The sequence below is a fragment of the Anabrus simplex genome, chromosome 3, assembly GCF_040414725.1.
Source record: "Anabrus simplex isolate iqAnaSimp1 chromosome 3, ASM4041472v1, whole genome shotgun sequence".
Lineage (NCBI taxonomy): Eukaryota > Metazoa > Arthropoda > Insecta > Orthoptera > Tettigoniidae > Anabrus > Anabrus simplex.
In genome coordinates this window covers 409,960,168-409,974,260 of record NC_090267.1, presented here as the reverse complement: position 1 = coordinate 409,974,260, position 14,093 = coordinate 409,960,168, and positions in this window count along the sequence as shown.

Sequence of the window (14,093 nt, the reverse complement as noted above, 5' to 3'; positions counted from 1 at the left end):
CTGATGAAGTTAAAGCCGCTACAACTCGGTATGTCGATGACATCTTGCTAGCTTCATCCAGTTTTGAGGAAAATATCAGGGATTTGAGGAAACTACTGGAGAATTTAAGGGCATCAGGTTTCAAAATCAACTTGAAGAAGTCACATTTTTGTCAAAAGGAAGTCCTATTTCTCGGCCATGTCATTGATGGTGAGGGAGTTCGCCCGAACCCGGTGAAGCTCCAAGCCATAGACAAGTTCCCAAGACCGCTCAAAATTAAGAATGTCAGGCAATTCCTTGGAATGTGCAATTTTTTTTCGGACCACTGCATGAATTACACGGAGGTTGTAGCCCCACTTCAGAGCTTGCTTCATAAGAATAACAGGTGGAAATGGAGTCCCGAGCACGAAGAGGCCTTCAGGAAGACCAAAGAGCTCTTGCTAAACAGCGTTAAGCTAGGGTATCCAGATTTTGAGAAACCCTTTATTGTACAGACTGATGCATCGACCGTAGGAATCGGGGCACTCCTATATCAGGAATGTTTGGACCAGCCTCATAATAGGAATTACTTATCCTTCTATAGCCGAAAGTTGAGATCACACGAAGTCAAATACAGTGTGACCGAATTGGAAATGTTGGCTATTGTTCAGGCATTGCAACATTGGAGGAAAATGATTTATGGTTTTCACATAATCATTAAAACCGACCACAAGGCGCTGACCTTTATAATGAAAACAGCTGTCGCTAGTGAACGAGTGGCTAGGTGGGCCCTGTTCATACAACAATTTGACTTCGAAATTGAGCACTGTTCCGGAAAATCAAACATCTTGGCAGACCTGTTAAGCAGAAATCCTAATGAGGAAGAACACGCCGTGAATCATTTGGACTTAGTTCAGGAAGACCACGATTTCCTATCAGAGTTGAGACAACTGGGAGACTTGCAATTGAGAGATCCTTTCTGCGGAAAAATGATTTCTTTCCTTCGAGGGACACTTCCGGCTGACGATCCACGGTACTTTGCCATCCAGAAATTGTCAAATAACTACTTGTACGTGAATAACATGTTGGTAAAATTCGTGGACAGCGATCACGTGAAATCCCGAATTTTGGTACCGCCGCAGCTGCGGAAGGGATTAATCTGGCACGTACACAGGGTTATTGGTCATGGAGGGATTGATAAGGTTGTGTCAACCATCCAAGAAACGTTCACCTGGGTAAATTTGAGGGAAAATGTCAGAGACATCATCATCACCTGCGATACATGCCAACGGGTCAAGGCAAACCCTTATCTGATCAGGCAGGCGCCTATTCCTCTCTTACCTTCACAACCTAAAGAGCTGTTCGCGATGGATATCTATGGGCCGCTCGTGAAAGGAAAGCGTGGGAACAAGTTCGTGCTGGTAACCATCGATGTTTTCTCCAAGTATACGACTCTGTTTCCCATGCAAAAAGCTAACACCAAGCTAGTTTTGAGGTGTATTTCCCGAAATATCATTCCGGAAATGGGCACACCGAAATTCCTTCTAACAGATCATGGTCCCCAGTTCACCTCTGCACAGTTCAAAACTGCCCTTCAGAATATGGAAATTCATCACATCCTGAGCAGCGTGAGACATCCTGAGGGAAATCCTAGCGAAAGGGTAATGCAAGTAATTGCAAAATTCTGTAGAATTTATTGCGCCCAAGAACATTTCAAGTGGGTTGATGTGTTACCCCTAATAGTAACTTGTGTAAACAACACCATACACGAATCTATTGGGAGGATTCCATCTATCGTGCACTTCAATAGGTACCCTGTGAGATCTTGGCATGGTGTCATCCAGTGTCCCATCGATCCCCGCCCGTCACAGGAATTATGCATTCAAAGTACGGCAGAACATCTACGTCGGCAGGCAGACCGCCGGTTGCGCAGGGTGAGGAACCGGAGATTCCACCGTCCCTTAGAGGAAGGCGAATTGGTGCTTGTTAGAAGACCCATGATGTCAAAACCGCAGGAAAACATATATGCTAAATTTGCTCCCTTGTATGTTGGGCCTTTCAAGGTGGTCAAAAGTTTCAGGAATAATTCCTACAGAATTCAGAGTCTGGATGGCAGCAGCGAAGCTATATTCAATGCCGCCAACTTAAAGGTCTATCATAGAGCCGAAGAAAGAATTCCACTACAGGATGACGCAGCCTTACCACCAGGGGAAATGGTCACCGAAGAAGAAGAAGAAGAAGAAGAAGTACAACCCGTAAATATGATCGTCACGTCGAGAGAAAGACAGGTCGAGGCACCACTCCAAGGACAGGCAAGCAGTGGGAGTAAAGAAGAGGAAGACGCTGAATGTTTACAATGTTCATTCTTAAGAGAAGATTTTATTGATGACATCTGTAACGCAATCCTATTGTTGGAAGAAGAAAACAGGGAAATACGTGAAAGTAACAGAGCCCTACGTCAAGAGTGAGATCGGCTGGGAAATTTTACGTAGAATCATGGTTCATTTGTATCAAAATTCCCATGTATAATTTAGAATTTTGAAGGAATATACCTGTTTAAATATTTCCCCTTTCTGGGTAAATATTTCGTCGTTTGTAGGTGGATTATGAACCCATAATTCTACGGTGAGAAAAATTTTTATTTTTCCCAAATATTTATTTGGTATTCAGAAACTACTGTATGTTTGAGGGCAGCCATTTTGCGCTCCCAAGAGCCCGATGTTGCGTGGGAAGGTTCCCGCAAGGCGAGCTCGTGGATTGCCGGGACACCTCGGTGGAACTCGAGTGCCCGACAATTTTCTAAATTAATGAATTCTGCACAACGAGGGATTTTGACAAGATAGTAAAGGAAGAAATAAATAAGCAAAATTATTCATACACCCTCTGTGAAGGTAGTGACACCAGGGACAATTTTAGATGCAGTTAAGCCTAAGTGTGTGTTAGCGTGAGAACGGCGAGCTAGTTACACGTGCCAAGGTCGTGGGCAGAAGAAAACGCGCGAAACGCACGGGCAGAAACAATTTATTTCTCCTGTTGTGGGTGTAGGAAAATTATAAAATTAACACCTAACATAAGTGCAAGTCTGTCCGGAGTTCTGGGACAAATCTTATCAAAATTGGTCTATTAGAAGCAAATTTGGCAGATTTCACAACCAAGCCTCATAGAGGGGATAGCGTCCTTCCGGAAATTATAAAAGAAACCCCCCACCGTAGATTTTTCAGTGTCGATCTGGAACTTGAAGCCGCGGGAGCTCGTGCCCGCCGTCATTAGAATTTCGCGCCAGATTGACCGACAATAATTCAATACATGCTCGTGGCTAAAGTCCATATATTAGTTAAGAAGAAAAGTGATTGGAGAAACTGTGAACGTTTGCAGACGAACTGGGAAGGTGTAGGCTGGTGGAAAATTACACAGCAGATTTTATTTTTATCATTTCCTGTACTCTTGTAAGTGAAGAAGGTCTGGGGGAAGCGATTTAAAATAGTTCTACTCCCTTATCGGCCGAACACCTGTTCTTGTTGAAACAACGGGGAGAGAAACCACTCTGGGAGGCGCATCAGACAGTTAGAGTCGACTGCAGAACGAGGGAAGTTCGTGGTGCAAGTTACAAAGAAAGTGCATTATTTATGGTAATTTTAATCTCGTGTGTGTGTGAAGGGTAGTGTTTGGATGAGTGAAATGTTGAAAATGAAAATGTTGTCCGTGAAAATGAGTGGTTAAGTACGAGGTTGCTGGAGATGATGTAATCAGAATGCTGAGAATGTCACCAATGTGCAGGTCTGTCTATTTTACATTATGTTGTAGTTAGTTAGTTAGTTACTGTCTGTCCTAACCAAATTTTCCAGATGATTGTCGGGTGATATGCGTAATTATCAGGCGAAAGGCGTTGTAAATTTTGGTCAGCGTGTGAAAATTTCAGTGTGTAAATTTCATGTCAAGAACGGTAAAATGCGACGCTTAAAAATTTTGTGTCGAGATGAGATATCATTCAAAGTGCGGATTTGTGAACGTTATAAGTGTAAATTTGTCGTGGCGAATATTGTAATTTCAGGTGTCAGTTGCATTTAGAAACGCTGGTTAATAATAATAATAATAATAATAATAATAATAATAATAATGTTTACCGCGGGATAAGGAAATTCTTCCCTGTTAAATTACATTTAACCAGTTATTTCTACAAGGATCGTAAGCATATTTAGATAATGTCAATAAAATTTGTTAGAGTCGCAGTCGTTAATGGGAAGGAAATTGTGAGACATCGTGTATACTTGAATTGCGAAAGGTCGAGGTGTGCTCTTGGATTCTTGAGGTCTGAAAGTCTTAATAATAGTAAGGTAAGAGATGTGTAATGATGGTTGTCGTTTTCACCAGGGGATCGAAGTATGAAAAAGGGTCGTGAAGGAAAGGGGATTGAGAGCGATGGATTGATATGTACGTGGAGATGAGAGAGAAGTAGTACCGCTGAAATAAAGCGAGGAGAAAGCGTGTTGAGACAAGTTGTATTTTTGTAGAGGAAGTATTTAGAAACAGGCTGTGTGAAACAGGCTGTATTGTTTTCCGCAATCAATCCGAATTTGAGACGACTATGGTGTGAATTTATAGAAAGATTCCAAGTGAAAACGACTCTTGTAAAATGTTAAAGTCTGGGCAGTACACATCCAGTGATTTTGGTTACGAAAAGCCCGCATGGATGATAAGAGAATGAACGATCTTCAGGATCAAAGAGCACTCTGGACACACGGTTGGGTTATATTTAATTTGTTCATTGGAGAGGTCATGGATAAGATGGTTGGAGTTGATGATAGGCGATCTGAGAATTTCGAATGCGATGGTGATGATTATTATTTTGAAGGCGTCCACTAAAAGGGTACACGTGTGTGGGGAATTTTAATTTGCTTCCCTAATACTTCAGTGCACAGGCTGAGATTGTGTTCGAGGTGGAGAACCGTTCGTCACGTTTATGTATTTTTTTGAGTTCACATATTATAATGATGTAGACACTTACTGTACTTTTCGAGAGGTAGACACTTGCTGTATTTCGACTTGCATTCAGTTGATAATAGAGACGTTGGTTCGGTCGTGCGTATTTTGTTTGACGAAATTTAGTGTTAAATATCAGAATTGTTTGAAAAATTGCATTTCGCCTGATATGTTAAGGGAGACGCAGTACGACCCACTTTGACGCCCGACGATAGATTTAGGACGTCACGTGTTTATTCTTGGAGTCATTGATGATGAGACGTCCTAGGTCACGCCCGACGATAGGACTTGGAAGGCATCATGTATATACTGATTAGGTTTAGGGTGTACAGATTTCAAGTGAGCCCGACGATAGGTCTGGGATGGTAGCTGTACACACTCAAGTCTCAGTTTAGATTTTTTTTTGTTTCTTTTGTGAAGTGGCCTGGTTGAAGGTAGCCATTACAGTGCGATATGATTTATTGTAGAGGGTCTATGCGAAGCTCTCATTGAGATAACGGGACTGCTGTTGACAAACGAGGGCCACTTCTACTGAACCCTTGAACTTACCATTCCATCGTTGGTCGGCCACGGCTGCTATAGTAGAACAATTTAGAACTCTTAAATCTTGGGTCGTTGCGGGAATAAATTCGGTCACGATCTTAACCAAACGATGGGGTTCAGAAGAAAGCCTAACTACTTGAAATGATGAGCAAAAATGTGCTTACTAACTTTTATTTAAACTGAAAGAGCACGATAACATCGTTAATTTAATATGCATTCTTGCCACAAAACATAAAAACATTTAATTATTGATTTTTGAAAAGTTCCAAACACAGTCACATTACATAACGTCACTTCGTTTCTTCCAATGTCGAAGAGTTGCTTCGGAGAAGCTAATATGTTAGTGGACAGCGAAATTGAAAAACTGAAAAAGGGAAGACCTGAAAACCGGGCACCTATCATTCCAAACGAGAACTGAGAGTTAATCCACACGATCCGTGGAAAATCTGACTTTCAACAAGTAGAACGCCTGATTTTCTCTTAATTAAGGTTATCCACCAGTCAAATACCCTTCACGGATACGGAACATCCGCCGAATGGACCCTTAATCGAACCAAACTGACTATCAGTTGCTTTGGATAGGTTGCGAAATATTATGGGAAAGCATGGTGTTCACTACAAGTTAATGGCATCATTCACAATTGAAATAAAATTCCACCATGTATTTGTCATTCATGACACCCTTAAGTGATAAGGTACTCCCGATGCTAAACGTGCATCACCCCAAACAACTGTTCGGAAGGAACCAACAACAACATGATCCGGGAGGATCTTACGTTAAGTCGTTCTAAAGGAACAAAACTGCGAAATGCAGGAAACACTTACTAATCATGCATTTAGAAGAAATGCCAAACACTGAAGTTAATCAAAAAGTGAAAAGTCACTTGAAAATATTATTATTGAACCGATTTTCAGGTTAGAAATGGGTTTATTATGCTTAATAAATTTACCAGTCCACGCTAAAATTTACTACAATTTTAAGGAATTCTTTCCCTTGACAACAATGCTACCAGTACAGATCTCTCTATTTACTGTCTGTCCCAACACACTACTGGTAAAGTGATTACTTACTTATTCTAACTATGAATACGAATGAAAATACGACAAGATTAAAATATAAAATAAAATTACTGGCCGACGAATCGAAACCGCATTCGCAACTCAAGTCTCATTCTAAAACACTGAGTGTCAATAATGCACACTATCAATGAAAACGGACGTCAAGACGAGGAAACAATAAAGTCCGTAAAAAAATAAATTAACATCTCGAAGTCATACAGCTTAACACGCACGAAGAAACACAGTAAAAAAAAATAATCTAGATCGGGTCGATGTCCCACACTTGGACAGCCCTCGTTTGTCAACAGCAGTCCCGTTATCTCAATGAGAGCTTCGCATAGACCCTCTACAATAAATCATATCGCACTGTAATGGCTACCTTCAACCAGGCCACTTCACAGAAGAAACAAAAGAAAAAAAACAAATCTAAACTGAGACTTGAGTGTGTACAGCTACCATCCCAGACCTATCGTCGGGCTCACTTGAAATCTGTACACCCTAAACCTAATCAGTATATACATGATGCCTTCCAAGTCCTATCGTCGGGCGTGACCTAGGACGTCTCATCATCAATGACTCCAAGAATAAACACGTGACGTCCTAAATCTATCGTCGGGCGTCAAAGTGGGTCGTAATACGCCTCCCTTAACCTATCAGGCGAAATGCAATTCTCAAACAACTCCGATATTTAACACTAGATTTCGTCAAACAAATACGCACGACGGAACCCACGTCTCTATTATCAAATGAATGCAAGTCGAAATACAGCAAGTGTCTACCTCTCGAAAAATACAGTAAGTGTCTACCTCATTATAATATGTGAACTCAAAAATAACTAAACGTGACGAACGGTTCTCCACCTCGAACACAATCTCAGCCTGTGCACTGACGTGTTAGGGAAGCAAATGAAAATTCCCAACACACGGGTACCCTTTTAGTGGATGCCTTCAAAATAATAATCATCACCATCGCATTCGAAATTCTCAGATCGCCTATCATCAATTCCAACCATCTTATCCATGACCTCCCCAATGAACAAATTAAATATAACCCAACCGTGTGTCCAAAGTGCTCTCTGATCCTGAAGATCGTTCGTTCTCTTATCATCCATGCGGGCTTTACATAACATAGATCACTGGATGTGTACTACCCAGACTGTAACATTTTACAAGAGGAGCCCAAAGTCACGATAACGATATGATGCCACGATAACGATAATGAAATTATCCATTGAAAATAAATGTTAGAAAAATATAAAATAATGTTGAGGCTTAAGCCACATTATAAATAATACAAGCGGGTGAAATTTATGGCTGAGCCACAGTTAAACGAATTATGCCCAATGAGAGTGCTAGATATTATCACGTTTAACGAGGAGCGTAACTACTTGGTAAATAATAATAATAATAACAGTCACAATGCATTTTTAGGAAACCAGTACTTAAAGCTGTATTGAAGCTTATGTCATGTTGCCAATATAAATTTTGGAAGTGGTAACGCTGAATTACATTCAAAGTTTATGCGTTAACATGTTCGTTATTTACTTAATTTACGGAAGCGAAACCATTTGGGATATTTATCCAGAGTAACTTATTAATTTTAGAATTTTCTTTTCATTAAACAAGTTTGTGATACCAGCCACCTAAACAAAATTTTATGAGACAACTGTTGGAATGTTGTCAGTTTCGGTATTAAATTATAACAGCGTTTGTATGTGAAAACGCAGTAGGTAGTGAATTCTTTCCCTAGTAGTTTGGAGTATTCTGGTTGCATCAACAGCCAGCGTACTCATTATTGTATTCTTTGTGGTATTGTGAGATGGAAGGTCAGGTGACCGTGGATCTGCTAAAGCAGATGATGGAGGACATGAAAGTTCATAATGAAAGTTTGGATAGTAAGTTGAGAGAGGACATGAAAGTCCAGAATGAGAATTTAAATAGTAAGATAAATGAGAACTTGAATAGTAAGATAGACAGTTTGGATAGTAAGATGGAGGACGCGAAAGTCCAGAGCGAGAATTTGAGAGAGGACATGAAGGCTCATAATGAAAGTTTGGATGGTAAGATTGAGGAGTTGCAGTCGAGTTTGAAAGACACTAGTGACGAGTTAAAGAGTAGTATTGAGGATACCCAGGCTAGGTGTAAAGAGTCTAGTGATGAGTTGAAGGCTGGATTGAAGAACGTAGTTCAGGAGACACACACTATGTGCACCGAACTTAAAGAGGAAGTCAGGGGCGAGATAGGTAAACTCAACCAGCGTTTTGATGATAGCCGAGTGGAAATTAGGGATGAAATTGACAAACAATTTGCGGAAGTGCAGGTCAGTTTAAAGAACGATTTTGATAAACAATTTTCTAAAATCCATGACAGTTTAAAAACCGATATGGACAAGCGTTTTGACGAAAGCCACGACATGTACAATAGGTTATGTGATAGTCAGGATGAGATGAGAAAGGAACTTGACAAGCATTTACTGGAGAGCCAGGCGGCGCATAAACAGCTGATTGACAGTCAGGTTGAATTTAAGGACGACATTACACAACAGGTCGTAGAGATGCGGATTTCCAGTGACAAGGAAAAGGGGAAAACGCTAACCATAATAGAGGAACAACGTCAAATATTATCTGCGGACATTCAGTCACTGAACAATAAGGTAGATAAAATTAGTGTGGAATTGGAGAGTCAGGTATTGTCAAAAACCGAAACCATGGAGAAGAAACTGTTGCAAGTTAATGAGGAAGCAATTAGTAAACTCCAAGCGGCTAATGAGGACTCCGAAACTTTAATTAAAGAAATTCAAGAGGAGTTAGTTGAAATGAAAAATGAACATACCAGGGAATTCAATGACAGGCAAATTAGTATAGAACAGGACTTAAGGGAAATCACGTCAGCCCAGGAAGAGACAGACAAGAAAGTTGGGTTCATTAAGAGCGAAGTGAGCAGTTGGATTAGCAGCGTGGTAGATATGCAGTCCAAGGTGGACAAAGTATTAAGTCAAACCTCGACAGCTGTTAACTCTGACCTCAGTGGTCAATTGCCAAATATCAGTTATGTGAATAGCAACAGTCAGAGCTCAAATGTAGATACCAGTCGATCTCAAAGCTCAGGGGTCACCAACGTTATTAACATGATCAAGTTACATGAGGACCAGCCCAAGAAATTTAATGGAGGTCCACATACCACGCCGAAGGGGTTCCTTAAGGATCTCAGGGAGTACATCCGGGACGCCAAGATTCCTGAGGAACGTCAGTTGAGGGTAGCTGAAAGATATTTAGAGGGGGCACCACTTTTATGGTTTAAAGGCTTCCGATACCACTTTGATACCTTTGATGAATTCCAGAGGGCGTTTCTCAATAAATTTTGGAGTACGGAAATTCAGCAGAGTCTTAGATTAGAGCTATACTCACGTCGGTATAATGCAATAGGCCCTACAAAGTTCAGTGAATACTTTATTGCCCAAATGGTAAAGTTCAGAGAACTTGAGGCGCCGCCCTCGGAGCAAGAGTTGGTACAGGCCATCCAGAAGCAGTTACCTCCCGAAGTACAAAGGATGCTCATTGCATCAAAGGTAGAGACCCCCATGCAGGCAGAAATGATCCTTAGGCAATTGGATCATACCCATAATCAAATAGCACCCAGAGGGGGACGATCGCACGAGCAACATGTAAACACTGTTAGCCAGGTTCCAGAGGGAAGTCCAGAGGCACCCGAGCAGGGGAAACCACAGCCGACTGAGCGGAGGCGTGAGTTTCGCAATAACTGGGAACCCTCGCATCCACGAAATGAGGATTGGAAAAGGCGTAGGGGTAATGGGAATTATCCACAAAGGAGGAACCCTTACTGGAGGCGATACGATGGGGACAGAGAAAACCAGAGGAATTTCAGGAATGGACTTAATAACCGCAGGGACTGGGGAAATAATCGAACCCAGAACTTCCGCCGTGATGAGGATGAACGGTACCGTGAACGTGTTCAGTACACCGACGGGTTAAGGAAGGACCACGAAAGGAAAAAATGGCAGGGGGCTATACAGCGCCAGGACGTCAACACCGATTGTTTCGGGGCTGAAAGTTTGGAATTCCAGAAGGCACATAGGCAAGACCAACGAAACTCCGGTCTGAACCCGTTTGCGCCAGATTTTGAGCAGGAGTCAATGTCTACTCTTGATAGAAGAAAAACAACTTCAAATTCCCAGTAGGAAAAGGTTCAGAGTCTTTCATCCCAGATTCTGAAGGAGAGACCACCAAATGACACACGTAACTTCAATAACAACAAGAAACAGACTCCGAGCCACTCCCAATCCAATGATGACCGCAACCCAACAAGAAATTTAAAGGTCTATCATAGAGCCGAAGAAAGAATTCCACTACAGGATGACGCAGCCTTACCACCAGGGGAAATGGTCACCGAAGAAGAAGAAGAAGAAGTACAACCCGTAAATATGATCGTCACGTCGAGAGAAAGACAGGTCGAGGCACCACTCCAAGGACAGGCAAGCAGTGGGAGTAAAGAAGAGGAAGACGCTGAATGTTTACAATGTTCATTCTTAAGAGAAGACTTTGTTGATGACATCTGTAACGCAATTCTATTGTTGGAAGAAGAAAACAGGGAAATACGTGAAAGTAACAGAGCCCTACGTCAAGAGTGAGATCGGCTGGGAAATTTTACGTAGAATCATGGTCCATTTGTATCAAAATTCCCATGTATAATTTAGAATTTTGAAGGAATATATCTGTTTAAATATTTCCCCCTTCTGGGTAAATATTTCGTCGTTTGTAGGTGGATTATGAACCCATAATTCTACGGTGAGAAAAATTTTTATTTTTCCCAAATATTTATTTGGTATTCAGAAACTACTGTATGTTTGAGGGCAGCCATTTTGCGCTCCCAAGAGCCCGATGTTGCGTGGGAAGGTTCCCGCAAGGCGAGCTCGTGGATTGCCGGGACACCTCGGTGGAACTCGAGTGCCCGACAATTTTCTAAATTAATGAATTCTGCACAACGAGGGATTTTGACAAGATAGTAAAGGAAGAAATAAATAAGCAAAATTATTCATACACCCTCTGTGAAGGTAGTGACACCAGGGACAATTTTAGATGCAGTTAAGCCTAAGTGTGTGTTAGCGTGAGAACAGCGAGCTAGTTACATGTGCCAAGGTCGTGGGCAGAAGAAAACGCGCGAAACGCACGGGCAGAAACAATTTATTTCTCCTGTTGTGGGTGTAGGAAAATTATAAAATTAACATCGAACATAAGTGCAAGTCTGTCCGGAGTTCTGGGACAAGTCTTATCAAAATTGGTCTATTAGAAGCAAATTTGGCAGATTTCACAACCAAGCCTCATAGAGGGGATAGCGTCCTTCTGGAAATTATAAAAGAAACCCCCCACCGTAGATTTTTCAGTGTCGATCTGGAACTTGAAGCCGCGGGAGCTCGTGCCCGTCGTCATTAGAAATTCGCGCCAGATTGACCGACAATAATTCAATACATGTTCGTGGCTAAAGTCCATATATTAGTTAAGAAGAAAAGTGATTGGAGAAACTGTGAACGTTTGCAGACGAACTGGGAAGGTGTAGGCTGGTTGAAAATTACACAGCAGATTTTATTTTTATCATTTCCTGTACTCTTGTAAGTGAAGAAGGTCTGGGGGAAGCGATTCAAAATAGTTCTACTCCCTTATCGGCCGAACACCTGTTCTTGTTGAAACAACGGGGAGAGAAACCACTCTGGGAGGCGCATCAGACAGTTAGAGTCGACTGCAGAACGAGGGAAGTTCGTGGTGCAAGTTACAAAGAAAGTGCATTATTTATGGTAATTTTAATCTCGTGTGTGTGTGAAGGGTAGTGTTTGGATGAGTGAAATGTTGAAAATGAAAATGTTGTCTGTGAAAATGAGTGGCTAAGTGCGAGGTTGCTGGAGATGATGTAATCAGAATGCTGAGAATGTCACCAATGTGCAGGTCTGTCTATTTTATATATGTAGTTAGCTAGTTAGTTACTGTCTGTCCTAACCAAATTTTCCAGATGATTGTCGGGTGATATGCGTAATTATCAGGCGAAAGGCGTTGTAAATTTTGGTCAGCGTGTGAAAATTTCAGTGTGTAAAGTTCATGTCAAGAACGGTAAAATGCGACGCTTAAAATTTTGTGTCGAGATGAGATATCATTCAAAGTGCGGATTTGTGAACGTTATAAGTGTAAATTTGTCGTGGCGAATATTGTAATTTCAGGTGTCAGTCGCATTCAGAAATGTTGGTCAATAATAATAATAATAATAATAATAATAATAATAATAATAATAATAATAATAATAATAATAATAATAATAATAATAATGTTTACCGCGGGATAAGGAAATTCTTCTCTGTTAAATTACATTTAACCAGTTATTTCTACAAGGATCGTAGGCATATTTAGATAATGTCAATAAAATTTGTTAGAGTCTCAGTCGTTAATGGGAAGGAAATTTTGAGACATCGTGTATACTTGAATTGCGAAAGGTCGAGGTGTGCTCTTGGATTCTTGAGGTCCGAAAGTCTTAATAATAGTAAAGTAAGAGATGTGTCTAATAATGGTTGTCGTTTTCATCAGGGGATCGAAGTATGAAAAAGGGTCGTGAAGGAAAAGGGATTGAAAGCGATGGATTTATACGTACGTGGAGATGAGATGGAAGTAATGCCGCTGGGATAAAGCGAGGAGAAAGTGTGTTGAGACAAGTTGTATTTTTGTAGAGGAAGTATTTAGAAACAGGCTGTGTGAAACAGGCTGTATTGTTTTCCGCAATCAATCCGAATTTGAGACGACTATGGTGTGAATTTATAGAAAGATTCCAAGTAAAAACGACTCTGGTAAATGTTACAGTCTGGGTAGTACACATCCAGTGATCTATGTTACGAAAAGCCCGCATGGATGATAAGATAATGAACGATCTCCAGGATCACAGAGCACTTTGGACACACGGTTGGGTTATATTTTATTTGTTCATTGGGGAGGTCATGGATAAGATGGTTGGAATTGATGATAGGCGATCTGAGAATTTCGAATGCGATGGTGATGATTATTATTTTGAAGGCGTCCACTAAAAGGGTACCCGTGTGTTGGGAATTTTCATTTGCTTCCCTAATACTTCAGTGCACAGGCTGAGATTGTGTTCGAGGTGGAGAACCGTTCGTCACGTCTATTTATTTTTTGAGTTCACATATTATAATGATGTAGACACTTACTGTACTTTTCGAGAGGTAGACACTTGCTGTATTTCGACTTGCATTCAGTTGATAATAGAGACGTTGGTTCCGTCGTGCGTATTTTGTCTGACCAGATTCAGTGATATTGTTGGAGTTGTTTGAGAATTGCATTTCGCCTGATATGTTAAGGGAGATGTAGTACGACCCACTTTGACGCCCGACGATAGGATTAGGACGTCAGATGCTATTCTTGGAGTCACTGATGATGAGACGTCCTAGTTCACGCCCGACGATAGGACTTGGAAGGCATCATGTATATACTGATTAGGTTTAGGGTGTACAGATTTCAAGTGAGCCCGACGATAGGTCTGGGA